The following is a 21,892-nucleotide window of genomic DNA, read 5'->3' as shown; positions in this document are numbered from 1 at the left end:
TTTCTCATCAACTGCATGCCTATAAAACTTCTTGGTTCCAACTCTCCTCTGGAAACCTTGTCCCGCCCATAGTTGTCACGGCGTCACGGCGATCCAAGTCGGTAGAGGGGTGTCACGTCGATATAATGATATATCGACATGTCGCCCGCCATGGCGTTGCCATGGCGAGCATGTCGACCCTGTTTTATTTTTTATTTTCTCTATTTTTAATGTGTTAATAGATGTATACTCAAGCCATGTTTTATTTTTTCTCTATTGTTTCTCAAGTTTTAAGAAGAAAATTCAGAAATCGAAGAAGAAATCGAAGAGGGAAAGAAGAAATCGAAAGAAATCGAAGAGGGAAAGAAGAAATCGAAGAGGGAAGAAGAAATCGAAGACAGGAAGAAGAAATCGAAGAGGGAAAGAGAGACAGGAAGAAGAAATCAAAGAGGGTTGCCATGGCGTAGGTCGCCATGCAACCCTCTCCAGCGCCAGGACGCCATGGCGTCGCCATGACAACTATGGTCTCGCCCCAGACTTCTGCTTTCTCTCTTTCTCCCAAGGTCTTTGGATGTGTTTGTTACGTTCATGTTAACAAATCCTCTCAGACTAAACTTGACCCCAAGGCCTTCAAATGCATTTTTCTTGGGTGTTCTTCTAATACCAAAGGCTACAAGTGGTATCATCCTTCCTCCCGTGGGCGTCTCCTCTCCAAAGATGTCACCTTCCTTGAATCCGTTCCCTTCTTTGTTCCTCATCGGCACCCTCTTCAGGGGGAGAATTATGGGAATGAAAAGGTTGTTGATGATATTCCCTTTCTTTCACCCCGACCTATTTCTCCTTTTATGCTTGACATCGGGAAACACAAAGAGGTGGATGTTGTTGACATTGATACTCATTCTGATGTTAATATTAGCAATGTTGTTGAGGCTAGCAATGAAAATGAGGTTGTTGTAGACAAAAGAGGTGTTGCTACTAGCAATGAACATGAGGTTGTTGTGTACAAAAGAGGTGAATGCTTGAAGGGAAAGGGAAAGAAGACCTGCCAAGAGTCCTCTTTGGATCCACATCCTGAGCTTCACCATCCTCAGTCAGGTGATATTCCTTCTGTTCCATCTGATTTAGACCTTTCAATTGCTGTTAGAAAGGGAAAGAGAGTTTGCACTAATCCTATTTCCCAGTTTGTTTCCTATGATGCTCTTTCTCCTACAGGTCTTACTTTCACTGTTGCTCTCTCTTCTGTTTCCATCCCCAAGAATCTCATTGAAGCTATGTCTGACCCAAAGTGGAAGCAAGCCATGTCTGAGAAAATGATGGCCCTTTAGAAGAATGGTACTTGGAAATTGGTCGATCTTCCCAGGGGAAGAGTTCCAGTCGGATGCAGGTGGGTCTATACAATCAAGTATAGGTCCGATGGTGCAGTTGAGAGGTACAAGGCAAGGTTGGTGGCTAAAGGGTATAGTCAAATGTATGGGATTAACTATCAGGAGACATTTGCTCCTATAGCTAAGCATAATTCTATTCGGGTTCTCTTGTCATTGGCAGCCAATAGAGATTGGCCATTGTTCCAGTTGGATGTGAAGAATGCTTTTTTCCACGGTGACTTAAAGGAGGAAGTATACATGCAGCCCCCTCCTGGCTTCAAGTCTCCTTCAGCTGAAGGCAAGGTGTATCTCCTCAAGAAGGCTTTATATGATCTCAAACAGTCCCCAAAAGCATGGTTTGAGAGGTTCAGGCAGGCTATTCTGAAGAATGGGTACTCCCAGAGTCAAGCTGAGCATATCTTAATTACCCGGAGTGGTAATGGTACCATCACAACCCTTATTGTCTATGTTGATGCAATTATTGTGACTGGAAATGACAGTGGTGAGATAGCTAGGCTGAAGTCCTACTTGGCTCAACAGTTTGAGATTAAAGATTTGGGTCCCTTGAAGTACTTTTTGGGAATTGAAGTGTCAAGGTCCAAGAAAGGCATCAACATGTTTCAAAGGAAGTTTGTTCTTGATTTGTTAAAAGAGACGGGGATGTTGGGCTGCAAACCAACAAGTTCTCCTATTGAGCAGAATCACAAATTAGGAGAAGATTGTAGCCCCCCTCTTGTTGATGCAGGGAAGTACCAGAGACTAGTGGGGAAACTCATCTACGTGTCTATGACTCGCCCAAATATTTCTTATGCAGTGGGAGTTGAGTCAATTTATGCATGCCCCCAAGAGTGGGCAATTGGATGTTGTATACTGCATCCTTAGATACTTGAAGCCCTCCCCAGGGAAAGGACTATTGTATGCCAGACATGATCACCTGAGGATAGAGGGCTTTATTGATGCTGATTGGGCTGGATCTGTCTCAGACAGAAAATCTACTTCTGGTTATTACACATTTGTAGGTGGTAATTTGGTCACATGGAGAAGCAAGAAACAACCCGTTGTAGCTAGATCTAGTGCAGAGGCAAAATTTAGGGCAATGACACATAGATTTTGTGAACTTATTTGGCTGAAGCAATTGGTTCAAGAGTTGGGGTTTGATACTAATGACCTTATGCGGCTCTATTGTGATAACAAGGCTGCTATAAGCATTGCTCACAATCCGGAACAACACGATAGAACAAAACACATTGAAGTGGACCGGCATTTCATCAAGGAGAAAATAGACTCTGGCTGCATTTGCACCCCTTTTGTGAAGACTGGGGATTGATTGGCAGACACCTTTACCAAAGGGCTTTCTTCTCTTCAGTTTGGTACCCTATGATGCAAGCTGGGAATGCATGATATTTAATCTCCAGCTTGAGGGGGAGTGTTAGAGCTTATATGCTGTAAGGGTAATTTAGGAACTAGTTAGTTTACTAGTTGCCTTATATTGTAATTTTCTGTTTTTACCTTTTACCTCCCTAGGGAGGTGTATGTAATTTGTTCAATCTCGTTAGTGAAGTAATATAGGTGTGGTGGAGATAATTTCTCTACTACACAACATTGCACCATTTTCTCTTCTTCTCTTCTTCTCTCCTTCTGCTTCTTCAACCTCCTACCTTCATCTTTCCCTTGTTCCCTTGCTGTCCTTAACTTCCAACTGCACCTTCACTCTTAGAAGTCGATTAGCAATAGACATGCCAAATGGGTAGCTTATTTACAGGAGTTCATATTTGCATTGAAATACAAGGCTGGGAAGGAGAACACAGTGGCTGATGCATTGAGCCGAAAAGTTCCAACTCTCAACACATTTTCAGCATATGCAGTTTACATCGAATAGATACGCAATGAGTACGCGCTTGACAAAGATTTCAGTGTACTATAGGATAAACTACCGGTGAGTTATAGGATTATAACACTTGTACCCTTTCTGAGTTCTAGAATAACCGAGACAAACACACTTGACACACTTGACAGCCCTGAGGGACAACTTATCAACTTGAGGTTCCAAATTATGAATAAAACACGCACATCTAAAAACTTGAGGCGACAAGGAAATAAGGGAGATTGTGGAAACAAAATAGAAAAAGGTGAACTATTATCTAGGTCAGAAGAGGGCATGCGGTTTAATCAAATAATAAGCATTGAGAACAATATCACACAAAATGTTTGGGAACATGCATATGAATCATGAGAGACCGTGCAATCTTTAGTAAATGTTTGTTTTTAATAGTTCAGCTACCCCATTTTGTTGTGGTGTATAAGAGCAACTTGTTTGATGAATCATACCATGAGTAGAACATAAATTAGATATTTTACGCTGTCTCTATTCAAGTGCATTATCAGATCTAAAAACTCTAATAGAAGCACCAAACTAAGTCTTAATTTCATTATAAAAATATTTAAAAACAGATAGGAATTTTGAACAATCTCTCAACAAATACAACCATGTCAGACGAGAGTGATCGTCCACAAATGTAACAAAATAAGAAAAACTTAACCTATTTTTGTCACGACACGGATCCCAAATATCAGAGTGTACTCAAGAAAATAAAGATGGACTTCTAGACAAACTGCAAGAAGGAAAAAGATTACCGATGATGCTTCCCAAGTTCACACTCTTCACACTCAAGGTGAGACATAGACTTGTAACTAGGAATCATGCGCTGAAGTTTTGATAATGATAGATGCCCCAACCGAAAGTGCCACTGAATGGGGAAAAGGCCACCAGAAATAGTAGTAGCGACAGTAAAGGGTCCAACATGATTCAGATAGTATAGTCCATCATGCTTGATGAGCACATTTATGTGTGAAATCTTAGGGCATAAAGCATACATTTTACCACATTGGACAGAGTTACTCGTTGCTTTCTTATGCTTTGTAGGATTTAGGTGAATTATTGTGAAAATGGAGGAGATGATGCTAAGGAGATGTTTTTAAGCTTTTTAGAGGTGTTAATAGTATGGATGCTTAGTCCATCGAGTCAGCTTCGCAACGGTTCAAACGGCACTTGATTCCGAGTTGAAACGAAGAAGTTATGGCCATTTTCGTAACGACGCGCGAAAGTGGTCTACAGGGGTTTATTTATAATTATTAACTGTCGGATGGGGATAAAGTGAAGTGGAAGTTCGGATTTCAGGGGCCTTAATGCAATTATTAGAAGTTACTTTACTGTACCCGAAAGATTCCATTTGGAAGGCTCTGGACAGTCCAACTTCAACTTGAGATATCTTGGGCTCCCCAACTCCGAATTTGACGAAATTTGGGTCTATTTTGGGTGATTTTTCGCAAGGAACACAATGGTGAGGCCTATATAAGCACCCCATGCTCCACGTTTTTTGAAGGACAGAATGGGTATTTTATTTATTCTTAAAGGAATCCTAGTCATCACCCTTACTCTCTCTCTCTCCTCCAACTTCTCAAGGGCACTTCTGGAATTCTACTTGGGATAGATTTATATTTTCTCATCTATGGAAGGTTGAAAAATCAAAGATGCTTTGATTTTATTGCTTGGAGAAGATATCTACAAAGAAAAGGAAGCACTTGTTAGAATTGGAAGTTTATTTTTCTAGAAATAGAAGGTTTATGTAAACAATCTTCTCTTCTTCTTCTTTCTTTTTTTTTTTCTCTTTTTTTTCTTAGGATTCAAGTCATTGCAAAAGAGGAAAGAGAAGAGAATATTCTCTTTTCTTAGGGAATATTTCTCCTATACTTCCATCTTCTCTCTTCTCATCTCTTCCACCTATAAATACCCCCTACCTCTCTTGTAAAAATTGCTCATTCACTTAGTGAAATTTCTTCTCTTCTTCTCCTTCTAATTTGTGATTTTTGGCTTTTCTAAGTTCTAGTTTGCTTTTATGATTTTTAGTTAATGGTTATAATAGGTTTAGTTTATGCTTTAATTTCAATTTAAGTCTTCAATTGGGTTGTAATTTCTTAATTCTAGTTTAGGTTTTAAGCCTTCTAGTCTAAGTTCTTAAGTTGATGACAAGACTTGAAGATTTAGAAGAGGAGGCCATGTTAAGTTTATGCAAGTATTCAAGCTTTTCAATTATATTCATGCAAGCACATCCAGGTTTTACTATCTAAACTCTCAATCTCATTCTCTATCTCCTCTATCTCTCTCTATCTTCTTCTTCTTCCCCCTCTATTTCTTTTATTTTAATTTTATATGGTTGTGGTTTATGGATGCATTTTTATTCCCTTATTTCTTTTTATATGGTTAGTATGTGTGGCTGTATTTTTATTCCTTTCAATTCGCTTTAGTTTGATAGGTTAGATGCTCATGTGTTAGGACGCCGATTTAATCCCTTAATTTTGTTAGATGCTTATGAGTTAGGATGTATTGATTTTCGTTAGTTTAATTAGTTTAATTTAACACTTTAATTTGGTTCACTTTGCATTACTTCTAAGCTAGTTAAATAGAGTGGCGTATATCTCCTCGTGTTCGACCCGTAGTTACGATTGACCCGTATGCTTGCGGTTTAATTTTAACTCAAACAAGTTTTTGGCGCCGTTGCCGGGGAGATTACTGTTCATTTTATTTATCTGATTTTTATCTAAAGTCCTTCATATGCTTCAACCCTCCATCTTTTGGTGTCCCTCATAGGATTAAGTTACCTATGACGCTACATCTTAACTTGGTTGGGTGGATTGACATGTGACTTATCTTTGGAGGTGACCACTCTTGATAACAGGAAAGCGACATAGTGAGAGTGTTGGAAACATAAACGTATAGTAGACCTCCATTCTACATCAAAATCCATATTGGAGTCGCACGTAGGTGGCTATAGAAGACTATACGGGTTCCCTTGCTGTCAACCTATATGGCATCCTTACAGCTTTTGAACCATTGTTTCGCTTTTTGAGGGATAGAGATGCACTATTTACCTTGGGCTCCCTCTTGTTTCTAGTTTTTTTTTTTAAGTGTTTTATTTTTCTTTAATTTTTCTAAAGGAGACCTCATATCTGTTTGGGTGGCTAAGGTGTGGACTCGTGATTCAAGTAATCGTCTTATTAGAAGACCACCTTCTCTACCACCTTTGACCATGGGTGACCAACAACCCAAGACTCTTAAGGATAGGTTTTACCCCACCAGGGCCGCACAACCCTCATGCATTAGTCTGCCTGTTGTTATAGGGAATAACTATGAACTCAAGACCAACTTCATCAGCATGCTACCCCAGTTCCATGGGATGGCTAATGAGGATGCGTATCTCTTCCTTAGGGAATTTGAGGAGGTCTGTGTTCTAATTAAGGTCCAGAATTTGACTGATGATGCAGTTAGGCTTAGGTTTATACCATTTGCCCTGAAAGACCAGGCCAAGAAGTGGCTCTATGGACTGCCAACAAACTCCATTAATACATGGGATGAGTTCACCATTGTCTTTTTGAGAAAATTCTTCCCTCTTCACAAGACCAATAAGCTTAAAAGTGACATCCTCCAGTTCAGGCAAAAACCACATGAGTCATTTTCTAAATACATGGAAAGATTCAAGGACCTCCTCTTAGAATGCCCTCACCATGGTTTTGACTTGTGGCAGCTATGCCAAATTATTTATGAAGGTATTGATTATCAGACCAAGCAACTTGTAGAGTCTATGTGTCCAACATGCTTTACTTCTTTTTCTGAGGAAAATGATGCATGGACATTCTTAACCAACTTGGCTGATAAGACTAGGGAATGGGAATCTTCCCAAGAGGCTGAAAGGGCCACTAAGGGGTATCTCATTGAGGGTATGCCAGCCAAGGAGGCCAAACTTGACAGCCTCATAAAACGGTTGGAGTCCATAGTTCTTAAAGAGTCTATACCAGTTAATCTGGTCAACCAGGTCAATCATGTGTCGGTATGCAGTTGGTGCCAAACCCCTGGACACCTTTCTGAGGAATGCTCCAACACCTTAGTGGGTAATTCCAGCACTGAGAATGTAAGTGCTCTCTACCAAAATAACCCATATAGCAATACTTACAATCCAGGATGGAGAAATCACCCCAATTTCTCATGGAATCAAGGGAACCAAGCAGGCCCATCCAACTTTATCCATCAAGGCCAGGTTGGTGCCCAAAGGCCCAACTATGCACCACAAAGCCAAGGAATGTCTCCTAACCCCTTTCCCCCTCGTCCTCATACAGGACCTTCTATTAATTCTGCTAGGCCTCCTCTCCTTGCACCTTATCAACAACCCCCAGGGTTTACCAATATAGGAGAGGCAACAAGACTGAATGAGATGGACAACAAGATAGCTCTTCTCCTGACAAGCCACAATAACATGGAAAAGCAACTCACCCAGCTTGTCACAATCCTGCATGAGAGGGAAACAGGGAAGTTACCTAGCCAGCCTGAGCCAAATCCTAGGCATCAGGTTCATATTCAGCAAGGTACCCAAGCTCCTCCAACCAATGTTGCACAAGGCCAACAGCACCAGGGGCCCTCCAGATAGGTAAATGTTGTTTATGCTTTAAGGAGTGGCCGTGAGTATCAACAGGCTAGTGCACCTCAGTCTTTATCATCTCATACTCCTGTTGACTCTCCCCCTTCTGAAGAGGCCATTGAAGTGCCTACTGTTCCAGGTTCGTCGGATGAACCTAAAGATATACCAGATGATTTGGTTGAGAAAACCAAAGAGGATTCTGTTGAGGAAGTTAAAAAGACCAACCCTGAAAGAATTTATACCCCACCTGTCCCTTTCCCAAATAGGTTGGTTAGCAAGAAGTCTCCTTCTGTGGAAAAGATATTGGATGTGTTCAAACAGGTTCAGGTGAATATCCCCTTGTTGGATGCTATTGCCCAGATCCCCGCTTTTGCTAAAGTCCTCAAAGACTTATGCACCCAAAAGCGGACCACCAATGTGCCCAAAAAGGCATTCTTGGTTGCTAACATTAATTCTCTAATTTCACAGCCAGTAGCAGCCAAGCATAAGGATCCTGGAAGCCCCACCATCTCTTGCACTATAGGCTATACTACTATTGATCATGCCTTATTGGACCTTGGTGCAAGTGTGAACCTCTTACCCTTTCATGTCTACCAACAACTGGGATTGGGAGAACTGAAACCGACCAAAATTACTCTTCAACTTGCAGATCGGTCGGTTAAAGTTCCTAAGGGAATGATTGAGGATGTCCTGTTGAAGGTTGGAGAATTTATTTTTCCTGTGGATTTTATTGTTTTAGATACCCAACCCACTGCCAACTTCAAGGACCAAATCCCAATCATATTGGGTAGACCATTCCTAGCTACCAGTAATGCTTTAATCAATTGTAGGAATGGTCTCATGAAATTATCTTTTGGCAATACTTCTGTTGACATCAATGTGTTTAGGTTGGGCAAGCAGCCTGACATGGTTGAAGAGGTACATATGCTTCAAGGATTTCCCGATGATATTGATACGTTCTTTGAGATTGATTTTGATTCGAGATTTCAAGAATGTATGCAGGAATTGGAGGGTGTTGATGATACTCCCTTATCTGAGGTTTGGAGCATCCAACCACCTTTGGAGCCCCTTGGACCCCTATCCACTTCCATTCCCAAACCCTCTATTATTGAGCCCCCCACATTAGAGTTGAAGGCATTGCCCTCCAACCTCAAGTATGCCTTCTTAGGACATGATCATACTCTTCCTATTATTATTGCTTCTGATTTGACTTCTATTCAGGAAGAAGAGTTGATTAAGCTTCTAAAGGACCATAAAGAAGCCATAGGTTGGACCATGTCTGACATCAAAGGTATTAGCCCCTCCATTGTTCAACACCATATACATTTAATGGAGAGTTCCAAACCTTCTAGGGAACTCCAAAGGAGGGCTAATCCTGTGATGAAAGAGGCAATTAAGAAAGAGATCCTAAAATGCTTGGATCATGGCATTATTTATCCTATTTCTGATAGCCAATGGGTGAGTCCTGTGCAGGTTGTGCCTAAGAAAGGAGGAGTCACTGTAGTTGAGAATGCCAATAATGAGTTGATTCCAACCCGTATCCAAACGGGATGGAGAGTGTGCATTGACTATAGGAAATTGAATGCGGCAACTTAGAAGGACCACTTCCCCTTGCCTTTTATTGATCAGATGTTAGAGAGACTAGCTGGCCATGAATATTATTGTTTTCTTGATGGTTATGCAGGCTATAACCAAATTCCTATTGCCCTAGAGGACCAACACAAGACTACTTTCACATGCCCTTATGGAACCTTTGCTTACCGACGTATGCCTTTTGGGCTTTGCAATGCCCCTGCTACATTCCAAAGGTGCATGATGAGTATCTTTTCTGATATGGTAGAGCACTTTCTAGAGGTGTTTATGGATGATTTTTCTATTCACGGCTCTACTTTTTCTAATTGCTTGCATCATCTCTCTTTGGTTCTTAAAAGATGCATAGAAAAAAACTTGGTCCTGAATTGGGAGAAGTGTCACTTCATGGTGAAGCAAGGCATAGTTCTTGGTCACATTGTGTCCAAAGAAGGGATCAAGGTTGATAGATCTAAGGTGGACCTTATAGCCAATTTACCACCACCCAAGAGTGTGAAGGACATTCGATCTTTTCTTGGCCATGCAGGTTTTTATAAAAGATTCATCAAGGATTTTAGCCAGATAGCTAAACCTCTCACCTCTCTTTTGGCAAAGGACTGCCCATTTGATTTCTCTTCTGAGTGTCATGATAGTTTTGAGCAATTGAAAAGAGCTTTGACCTCAGCCCCCATTATTCAAGCTCCAACTTGGACAGTTTCATTTGAGCTTATGTGTGATGCCTCGATTTTGCTATAGGGGCTGTTCTTGGGCAAAGAATCAACAAATTGCCCCATGTGATTTATTATGCAAGTAGGACTCTTAATGATGCACCTTAATTATACCACCACCGAGAAAGAATTTTTAGTCATTGTGTGTTTGCTTTAGAGAAGTTTAGGCCCTACTTGGTTGGATCACATGTGATTATTTATACTGACCATGCAGCTATCAAATATCTTGTGCAGAAGAAAGATGCCAAGGCTCGCCTCATTAGGTGGGTTCTTTTGTTACAAGAATTTGATCTTGAAATTAGGGATAAGAAAGGGGGTGAAAATTTGGTTGCAGACCATCTATCTCGGCTACCTAATTCCTTGACTGTTGATTCTCCAGTCAACGAGAATTTTCCTGATGAGTATCTGATGGCAGTGTCTAGTGAACCTTGGTTTGCTGATATTGTTAATTATCTGGTTACGGGTGTGACACCTGCACATTGGTCCACCCAAGATAAGAATCGTTTCTTTTCACAAGTTAAGTATTTCTTTTGGGATGATCCTTATCTTTTTAAGACCTGCCCGGATCAAGTAATTCGGAGATGTGTCCCTGATCATGAGCAACAATCTGTCTTATCTTTTTGCCATGATCAGGCTTGTGGAGGGCATTTTGGGCCTAATAAGACTGCGGCCAAAGTTTTACAATGTGGATTTTATTGGCCTAGTCTGTTTAAAGACGCTTTTACTTATTGCAGGGCATGTTCTTCATGCCAATCCTTAGGGCGTCTTACTAAGAGAAATATGATGCCCCTCAACCCAATTCTGGTGGTTGAGGTGTTTGATGTATAGGGTATTGATTTCATGGGGCCTTTCCCTAACTCTTTTGGTAACCTGTACATATTACTTGCTGTGGACTATGTGTCCAAATGGATTGAGGCAGTTGCTTGTAAGACCAATGACCACAAGGTGGTTGTGAAATTTTTGAAGGAAAACATCTTCTCCCGTTTTGGTACTCCCCGGGCTATCATTAGTGATCGGGGCAAGCATTTTTGTAATCGGCCTTTTGAGGCCCTCATGAGAAAGTATGGTGTCGTCCATAAGTTGGCCACGCCCTATCATCCCCAAGCCAATGGCCAGGTTGAGGTTTTAAATAGGCAGATTAAGCACATTCTTGAGAAAACCATCAACCCGAACCGCAAGGATTGGTCTAACCGGTTGGTAGATGCGTTGTGGGCCCATAGGACAGCCTTCAAGACCAATCTTGGTCAATCTCCGTACCGTCTGGTGTATGGAAAGGCATGTCACTTACCTGTAGAGATTGAGCACAAGGCCTTTTGGGCTATCAAGAAGCTTAACTTTGACTTACCCACTGCAGGTGCCCATAGGAAACTCCAACTATCTGAGTTGGAAGAGCTTAGGAATGAGGCATATGAGAATGCCCGGATTTACAAAGAAAAAACCAAGGCTTTCCATGATAGGCACATTTTGAGAAAATCTTTTGAGGTAGGCCAGAAAGTTCTATTGTACAATTCTCGTTTGCATATCTTTCCAGGTAAGCTGCGTTCTAGATGGGATGGCCCCTATATTATTCAAAAAAGTTTATCCTCATGGGGCTGTTGAAGTCCTCAATCCAAGTACAGGAGCTACGTTCAAGGTCAATGGCCAAAGATTGAAGCCGTATATAGAGATGCCTACTCCAGTTGAAGAAGAGGTCATGGATCTCCATGAGCCTCTTTACCTTGACCCCTGATATCCTGGTATGTATCCCCTCCCTTGTCCTTATTTTTTTCTGCATGCATTGGAGGACACTGCATGAATTAAGTGTGGGGGTGTGTGTTGGACTTTAATTGTGAATTTTGATTATGGCGATAGTTTTTGGTTATGTACATAAGTCTCTTCGATTTACAAAGCGAGAGTGAGAGAGAATTAGGTGCCCTAGCATGCGAAATAATAAAAAAATTCCTTTTCAAGGATGGTAGTTGGTTTGTATCCGGTGATGGGGATTGAGTTTGAAAATATGAGTGCTACTTCATGTGATGGTTAGATTCCTCTATGTGTTTATGGACCCCTTTGATCTTTTGGCTAGTAGTTGAGACCAATTTGTTTGTGGCAAGGTATGAAAGTGAAAGTGAATGAAAAAAAAAAAAAGAAAAAAGAAAAAAAAAGAGAGAGAGAAACAGAAAGAAAAGTGGAATTCCTTGGGACTAGACAGGGCACTGTGCCTCATGAAGCAGGGTGACTTGATCGAAATTCCTTGGAAGGAAAAAAAAAAAAAAAAAAAAACACTCTTGCATCAATGTCTCAATGTCTTTATGGATATATGCAAAAAGCGAAGCTACCAAGTATTTGGGTGTCTGGTGTATGCTCCACCATGTCATTCAGAGAACAGTAGGATGTTGTATACTGCATCCTTAGATAATTGAAGCCCTCCCCAGGGAAAGGACTATTGTATGCCAGACATGATCACCTGAGGATAGAGGGCTTTATTGATGCTGATTGGGCTGGATCTGTCTCAGACAGAAAATCTACTTCTGGTTATTACACATTTGTAGGTGGTAATTTGGTCATATGGAGAAGCAAGAAACAACCCATTGTAGCTAGATCTAGTGCAGAGGCAAAATTTAGGGCAATGACACATAGATTTTGTGAACTTATTTGGCTGAAGCAATTGGTTCAAGAGTTGGGGTTTGATACTAATGACCTTATGCGGCTCTATTGTGATAACAAGGCTGCTATAAGCATTGCTCACAATCCGGTACAACACGATAGAACAAAACACATTGAAGTGGACCGGCATTTCATCAAGGAGAAAATAGACTCTGGCTGCATTTGCACCCCCTTTTGTGAAGACTGGGGATTGATTGGCGGACACCTTTACCAAAGGGCTTTCTTCTCTTCAGTTTGGTACCCTATGATGCAAGCTGGGAATGCATGATATTTAATCTCCAGCTTGAGGGGGAGTGTTAGAGCTTATATGCTGTAAGGGTAATTTAGGAACTAGTTAGTTTACTAGTTGCCTTATATTGTAATTTTCTGTTTTTACCTTTTACCTCCCTAGGGAGGTGTATGTAATTTGTTCAATCTCGTTAGTGAAGTAATATAGGTGTGGTGGAGATAATTTCTCTACTACACAACATTGCACCATTTTCTCTTCTTCTCTTCTTCTCTCCTTCTGCTTCTTCAACCTCCTACCTTCATCTTTCCCTTGTTCCCTTGCTGTCCTTAACTTCCAACTGCACCTTCACTCTTAGAAGTCGATTAGCAATAGACATGCCAAATGGGTAGCTTATTTACAGGAGTTCATATTTGCATTGAAATACAAGGCTGGGAAGGAGAACACAGTGGCTGATGCATTGAGCCGAAAAGTTCCAACTCTCAACACATTTTCAGCATATGCAGTTTACATCGAATAGATACGCAATGAGTACGCGCTTGACAAAGATTTCAGTGTACTATAGGATAAACTACCGGTGAGTTATAGGATTATAACACTTGTACCCTTTCTGAGTTCTAGAATAACCGAGACAAACACACTTGACACACTTGACAGCCCTGAGGGACAACTTATCAACTTGAGGTTCCAAATTATGAATAAAACACGCACATCTAAAAACTTGAGGCGACAAGGAAATAAGGGAGATTGTGGAAACAAAATAGAAAAAGGTGAACTATTATCTAGGTCAGAAGAGGGCATGCGGTTTAATCAAATAATAAGCATTGAGAACAATATCACACAAAATGTTTGGGAACATGCATATGAATCATGAGAGACCGTGCAATCTTTAGTAAATGTTTGTTTTTAATAGTTCAGCTACCCCATTTTGTTGTGGTGTATAAGAGCAACTTGTTTGATGAATCATACCATGAGTAGAACATAAATTAGATATTTTACGCTGTCTCTATTCAAGTGCATTATCAGATCTAAAAACTCTAATAGAAGCACCAAACTAAGTCTTAATTTCATTATAAAAATATTTAAAAACAGATAGGAATTTTGAACAATCTCTCAACAAATACAACCATGTCAGACGAGAGTGATCGTCCACAAATGTAACAAAATAAGAAAAACTTAACCGATTTTTGTCACGACACAGATCCCAAATATCAGAGTGTACTAAAGAAAATAAAGATGGACTTCTAGACAAACTGCAAGAAGGAAAAAGATTACCGATGATGCTTCCCAAGTTCACACTCTTTACACTCAAGGTGAGACACAGACTTGTAACTAGGAATCATGCGCTGAAGTTTTGATAATGATAGATGCCCCAACCGAAAGTGCCACTGAATGGGGAAAAGGCCACCAGAAATAGTAGTAGCGACAGTAAAGGGTCCAACATGATTCAGATAGTATAGTCCATCATGCTTGATGAACACATTTATGTGTGAAATCTTAGGGCATAAAGCATACATTTTACCACATTGGACAGAGTTACTCGGTGCTTTCTTGTGCTTTTCAGGATTTAGGTGAATTATTGTGAAAATGGAGGAGATGATGCTAAGGAGATGTTTTTAAGCTTTTTAGAGGTGTTAATAGTATGGATGCTTAGTCCATCGAGTCAGCTTCGCAACGGTTCAAACGGCACTTGATTCCGAGTTGAAACGAAGAAGTTATGGCCATTTTCGTAACGACGCGCGAAAGTGGTCTGTAGGGGTTTATTTATAATTATTAACAGTCGGATGGGGATAAAGTAAAGTGGAAGTTCGGATTTCAGGGGCCTTAATGCAATTGTCAGAAGTTACTTTACTGTACCCGAAAGATTCCATTTGGAAGGCTCTGGACAGTCCAACTTCAACTTGAGATATCTTGGGCTCCCCAACTCCGAATTGGATGAAATTTGGGTCTATTTTGGGTGATTTTTCGCAAGGAACACAATGGTGAGGCCTATATAAGCACCCCATGCTCCACGTTTTTTGAAGGACAGAATGGGTATTTTATTTATTCTTAAAGGAATCCTAGTCATCACCCTTACTCTCTCTCTCTCCTCCAACTTCTCAAGGGCACTTCTGGAATTCTACTTGGGATAGATTTATATTTTCTCATCTATGGAAGGTTGAAAAATCAAAGATGCTTTGATTTTATTGCTTGGAGAAGATATCTACAAAGAAAAGGAAGCACTTGTTAGAATTGGAAGTTTATTTTTCTAGAAATAGAAGGTTTATGTAAACAATCTTCTCTTCTTCTTCTTTCTTTTTTTTTTTCTCTTTTTTTTCTTAGGATTCAAGGCATTGTAAAAGAGGAAAGAGAAGAGAATATTCTCTTTTCTTAGGGAATATTTCTCCTACACTTCCATCTTCTCTCTTCTCCTCTCTTCCACCTATAAATACCCCCTACCTCTCTTGTAAAAATTGCTCATTCACTTAGTGAAATTTCTTCTCTTCTTCTCCTTCTGATTTGTGATTTTTGGCTTTTCTAAGTTCTAGTTCGCTTTTATGATTTTTAGTTAATGGTTATAATAGGTTTAATTTATGCTTTAATTTCAATTTAAGTCTTCAATTGGGTTGTAATTTCTTAATTCTAGTTTAGGTTTTAAGCCTTCTAGTCTAAGTTCTTAAGTTGATGACAAGACTTGAAGATTTAGAAGAGGAGGCCATGTTAAGTTTATGCAAGTATTCAAGCTTTTCAATTATATTCATGCAAGCACATCCAGGTTTTACTATCTAAACTCTCAATCTCATTCTCCATCTCCTCTATCTCTCTCTCTCTTCTTCTTCTTCCCCCTCTATTTCTTTTATTTTAATTTTATATGGTTGTGGTTTATGGATGCATTTTTATTCCCTTATTTCTTTTTATATGGTTAGTATGTGTGGCTGTATTTTTATTCCTTTCAATTCGCTTTAGTTTGATAGGTTAGATGCTCATGTGTTAGGACGCCGATTTAATCCCTTAATTTTGTTAGATGCTTATGAGTTAGGATGTATTGATTTTCGTTAGTTTAATTAGTTTAATTTAACACTTTAATTTGGTTCACTTTGCATTACTTTTAAGCTAGTTAAATAGGGTGGCGTATATCTCCTCGTGTTCGACCTGTAGCTACGATTGACCCGTACGCTTGCGGTTTTATTTTAACTCAAACAATGCTCAATCTGCCACAGATCATACTCCTTGTTTGAAGGTCCTAGAAAACACACTAAGATGGGTAGAATGTGACAGCAATTAAGGAATTTAGTCAGCTGACAGATAGATAGAAGACTTAAAGGTAATTGTGGTACATAAAGGACAGAGGAAAGAGTCATGGATGAAGTAGGTGAAACCGTACCATGACCAGTCACATGGTTTGACGATCCATTAGCAAGAATTACAGGAGAGGGATTATGAACTTCAGACAAAGAAGAAAACAATTATGACTTACCAGTTATATGGGTAGAAGCACTATAATCAATTATCCAAGGAGTTGAAGAGGTGGTAGTAAGAAATGCTGATGTACCTGTGTGAGCCAGAGTGGCTGTTGATGAGGAAGTCGCAGTGGATGACTCAAGATTATGGAGACATTTAAGTAGTTGAGTGTAGTTATCTCGAGACAGAGAACCAGATGTAGAAGCTCCAAATCTACAGCAAGGGTGGTATCGCCAAGGGACACCTCAGTATTACCATCTGACACAGAGGTATTGGCTAATTGGTGATCCCATTCTGGTTTACCATGTTTAGACCAACACGTGTCAACAGTATGATTTGTCTTGCCACAAAAAGAACAGTGTCAGGAAGATCAGTCAGTCAGTTGTCCACCTGTACCGCGGCCATCTATACCACAACCATGACCTCCCTTGAAGCCACGACCTCTCTCAGAAAAGATAGATCCAAGGTCACGACCAGCAAAAAAATGTTTAACCTTCCTTAGGAGAGGGAGAGATGTCGGTTCTAGAAGGAGTAACAATACGCTGAAGATGGGAGAAAGTCTCATTTAGGGAAGGTACCTTCTTCCCAGCAAGGCTCTTAACAAACTGATAATCAGAATTTGATCCGGCCATAAACTATGCAGCTTGAAACTTGGCTCGTTGAATCTTAAATTGTTCCATATCACTAGTAAGTGGTTGGTGAATATCGAGCTCCTCATACATACCCTTAAAAGCGCTGAAGTACTCATTCAAAGATTTGTCCCCCTATTTGAAATTTAAAATTTTCTCATACAAATCATAAACACGGGACATATTCTTCTCGTGGGAGAAGCTTTCCTTTAAGTCATCCCAAACCCTTTTGGCAGTGGTATGGAAAATGATGTTTGCTACAATAACAGGGTCCATACTGTTTCACAACCATATGAAAAGGGTGTCATTCTCACGCATCCACTCTTCATAGTTTTTGGAATTAGAGGAAGGTGGTTCAGATCTGAGATATTTCATCTCTCTATAACGTTAATATAAACCTTGACTGCCTAGGCCCATAATAGGTAATTACAAACTCCATGGAGTTTAATAGTAGTGATCTGGACATTAACATTGGCCGAGGTAGATTTGGAATCGCCCATAATGCACAGCAGGAATGGCACCAATAGAGATCAGATGTAAAACACCAGATAAGACAGCCAATGAAGGAAACTCAATAGGGGAAGGGAGAGCACTTCTGGGCAGCAACCAATACGCAATAAAGATACTAATAGGTAAGTCTCCAAATCTGGAGAAATATGGCAAACCAATAGGGAATAGAACCCCCTAAATATCACTAGTATTTACTGAAGATCCATAAGCCAGAAACAACCATATTCAAACCTGAAGTCAAAATTGCAGAATAATGGGAGATTACCAATTGCAGACCATCAACAGATCCTATTGATCTGAAATTACCAGCTAAGGAGCCTTTCATATGGGAGAATTAAATCCCAAAAGTTCAACACCATCCAACAGACTGATTTAAATTGAGGAATATTAATAAGTCAAAAACACCCTGAAAAAAGGGGTTCTGGCAGCAAGTGGAGATGATAATCTCCAGAGGCTTGGATTGGCCTCAAAGTAGGATCAAGACTTCCTTACCCAGGGGGCAAAATTGCACTAAAAAATTGGAGTGATCTGCTGGATAAAAGTGCTGATGTAGATAGATCAAACTTCAGCCAAAAAATTCCAGAGAAAACAGAGTACCGGCAGCAGCTAATGAGACTGAACTCAATCCTTTTAAGTAGAAATCATCGCAGAATTACTGTTGTATGTAGAATGGTGGAAGAAAGCCCTAGTTTATTTCCATATAATCAAACTAAGGCTTCATAAATTAAATATAGCAGCATAGGTTGCTGCAAACAAGGATGAAGATCCTCTTTAGACTATCACACCAGAAATTGAAGAAGAGATGTGGAGAGACATAACAGAGCTCTGATACCATGAAACAATACCAGAACTAGAACACCAAACCAATTGAAGAATGCAGAAGAGACTGCAGCTAGAAAAAAATAAAAGAAAATAGCAGTCTTCCTCGCATGTTATTAAATAATCACCAAAGTACAATGCGGCAAGGACTACAACACCCTTCAGTCCTTGCAGTAATAGAAGTCTAACGACAACATTACAAGATAAAACAAGTAACTAGCTAATAGGACTAAGACTACAAAATAAACCAAAACACTATCTACTGCAGTGCCAGACAATAATACCACTGCGGCATTACAACCATAACTTAACAATATGTTTATTTACCTGCGTTTCAATTTAAACTTTGATGTATTCTTTGCTTCCTGTTGTAATGGCATTTGGGCCTAGGTTCTGAACTTCCCTTTTCATTTCCATTAGCAGGCAACAAGCATTGGTGGAATATGCAAGAAAGGATTCTCAAGCAATTCTTGTAAGATACGATGTTCTCCAGTTGTATTTCTTATTCATATTGTGTGTATATTTTATGATAATCATGTCTAGTTGCAAGAGAACTACAGGAGAATTCTGTCACTGTCTTATTGAACCTGCCTAATGCTAAAATATTAGGATAGCAGTGACTTCCTGCTGGTAAAAGCTGATGATTATTTCAGTCTTTCACCAATTTCTGGTTGATGAGATCGTGTATCACTTGCTAGTTCTATTCTTACCCAGTTGTTCATGGTAGAGGATCTGGGATTTAAGGGCCCTGGATTGAACAGTTTATTGTATGAAATTCAAGTTAAGCTAAAGAGGGAGATGACTCCTATCTGTGCTAAACTAAAAGATGACTTCTCTACGTGATGTGTGGGTAGTTTCTCTGCTACCACTGTACCTGAATATGTCTATAAAATTTGATTGAATTTAAGCTCACAGTTTATATCTGGGGTGTTTCAAATCTTCCTTGTGGAAATGGATATGGTTTGTATGCCAAGCAATGAAGAAAGGACTCTGGATGTGCTTGGATTAAATTGGGCTTTCCTTTGGAACTCTGAATCCTTCTTTTCTTTAGTGAGAAAATGATTACAGCATTGCTCTCTTGCTGTTTGCATACTATTTTTGGGAAGTTTATTTTGTGAAACTTTTAACAATTGGTCTCTGGTGTTTAATATTGGATTTTTTTAGGTGCTTTACAATTAACGGACAATGTCTATTAGGGTTTAAACATTTGAATATATAAATCTAAGTATGATTTGTGTTGCGTCAAGAAATCGCTCAGCGGTCCTTCGAGTGCCGTAACCTGCAAAAGACCCTGTGGTAACAAAGGAGAACCGGTGTGGTTTCGGCCTAGGACTCCCCGATGCCTAAGTTAGATCTCTCTGAGCAAACAGATGAATAGTAGTATTCAATATGAGTTTTTTTATGTTCCCTGACGGGGCTGTGTACCTTGCCTTTTATAGTAGTGTATGGCGGTGTGGAGAGTCCCAGTTGATGTAGAGTGTTTGCCGTAGGTGGTAGAGTCCCTGGGTAGCAGGGCTCATCCTTGATAGGTTATCTTCCTGTGAGACGTTGTGTCACAGTAGACCTGGGAGTCGTCTTCCTGAGAGACGTAGTGTCCTTGATTGACTTGGTATCCTTGATGGATAGACCTATCTACGTGGTAGATGAGGTTTCTGGTGCATGAGTTCGTTCGGACTACGTGACTCGATAGGCGGTGGCGTAGAGTCCTTGGTGATGTGATCTGTGCCTTGTTGGTGGTGACTGCCGTGTTCGAGGGAGACTGTGCCCGGGGATGACGTGTTGGGGGAAGCCGTGCCCGGGGATGAAGTGTTCGGAGAAGGGATCTCCGTCCAAGGGGTTGGCGCCCAAGGAGATCCGCGCCCAAGGGGGTTGGCGCCCAAGGGTGGCCGCGCCCATGGGTGTTGGTGGATGGTGCTTCACTGACTCTGTCTTGGCCCACTTTTCTAGGTCGTGCCACGTGGCGATCTCTGATTGGTTGGGGTGATTTTGGATTTATCATTTGCCCCTACTCTCTTGGAACGGAGTGTTCAAGAGAGTAACTTTTCCATTTTTGTTTTGAAGCTGTCTCCCTTGCTCTCGTCTGGTTTCTTCCTTTCTTGGCTATTAGCCCTTGGCCTTCCCAGTGGCTTGCTTACTCTTGATCTTGATCACGTCCGCGGTCTCGGTCCGCGCCTGTTCGATCCACGCCTGTTTCGACCTGTGCCTATTCGATTCGCGCCTGTTGAGCTGGGTTGGGGTCTATCGCGCCTGTCGATCCGCGCCTGTTGGCGCCGCTCTACCGCGGCCCTTGGGCACGGCCAAAAACCCTTTTTTTTTCTTTCCTTTCTTTTCTCTCTCCTACTTTTCTTCCTTTTCTCTTCTTTTCTCTTTCATACTTTTTCTCTTTTTCTTTTAGTTTTGGGCGGCGATCACTAATGTATTTTGATATTTTTTTTTTTCAATTACTATCTTTAATCCGCGCCCCCTTTCTCTCTCTTACTTTTGCTTACTCAAGAGTCCGTGCCCATGGTCTTTTGGGCGTGGACCCTTAGCTGCCTTCTTTTTTTTTTTTTTTCAATAGTCTCTTTCTTGTATCCCTTCTTTCTCCAAGGGTCGACGCCCATGCCTTTTGGGTGTGGATCCTTGGCTCTCCTCTTTTTTTTTTTTTTTTTTCTCTCTCTTAAGAGTCGACGCCCATTGATGGCGTCCTCGTTCGATCCGCGCCGGTTGATGCCCCCTAGATCGACGCCTGGTGACATCCATTCAATCCTCATCCGCGCCCTTGGACGCCCATTCGATTGACGCCTGGTGACGTCCATCTGATCCGATCCGCGTCCTTTGACGTCCATTTGATTTGATCTACGCCTGTGACGCTCATTTGATTTGATCTACGCCTGTGACGCTCGTTCAAGTCGATTCCGCGCCTGTCTCCGTTGGTCCATGCCTATTTTCACGGGTATATAAAATATTTGCTCTCCCTTGGTTTTTGGCCATAGACACATCTTTACTCGAACATTGACCTCGACTCCTCGCGAACTTCCACCTCGGACCTCAAACCTCGTCCTTGGATCTCGACCTCGAATCCTATGTCCATGGCCCGTCGTCTACGGCCCTTGGCCGTAATATTTGTATTTTTTTTTTTATTGGTTCTGCATTGATGGTTGCAGGTTGGCATCCCTCTCTTCATGTTGGTTGCTTGGCTTTTGGAGAACGTTGCTCTGGTTTAGCTCTTCATCTCGCGTTTCAGTGGTGGGCATCAACCCCTTAGGCAAGGACAGTAAAAAAAAAAAAAAAAAAAAAAAAGAAGAGACTGCAGCCAAGGGTCCGCGCCCAAAAGGCGCAGACTCTTAAGTGAGAAAAAATAGTAGGGAGGAAAAGAAGACGAGAGAGAAAAGAGAGAAGGAAAAAGCAAGTTAATGAGATTGAGGAGGGGCCTAGCTGGATGGACCCTATACTCGACTACCTACAGAATGACATCTTACCAGAAGACAAGGTTGAAGCAAGGAAGATACCAGAGACAAACCAGACGTGA

At 40.8% G+C, this 21,892-nt stretch overlaps 1 protein-coding gene and 1 non-coding gene across 4 annotated transcripts in view; one reads left to right on the top strand and one right to left on the bottom strand.

Annotated features, from left to right (window-relative positions):
- The window catches only part of LOC122647682, a 68,966-nt gene that overhangs the window by 45,274 nt on the left and 1,800 nt on the right, over positions 1-21,892 (top strand). For all 3 annotated transcript variants that reach the window (XM_043841057.1, XM_043841055.1, XM_043841048.1), the window contains one exon: positions 18,805-18,853. The gene's annotated coding sequence lies outside the window, so the exon portion shown is untranslated. The remainder of the gene's footprint in view (positions 1-18,804; positions 18,854-21,892) is intronic.
- LOC122649213 lies at positions 6,806-6,912 on the bottom strand. Its single transcript, XR_006331188.1, has one exon. It is a non-coding gene; the product is annotated as a small nucleolar RNA R71 (small nucleolar RNA).

Source organism: Telopea speciosissima, chromosome 1, assembly GCF_018873765.1.
Source record: "Telopea speciosissima isolate NSW1024214 ecotype Mountain lineage chromosome 1, Tspe_v1, whole genome shotgun sequence".
NCBI classification, from domain to species: Eukaryota; Viridiplantae; Streptophyta; class Magnoliopsida; order Proteales; family Proteaceae; genus Telopea; species Telopea speciosissima.
This window is presented reverse-complemented; position numbering and strand designations above follow the sequence as displayed.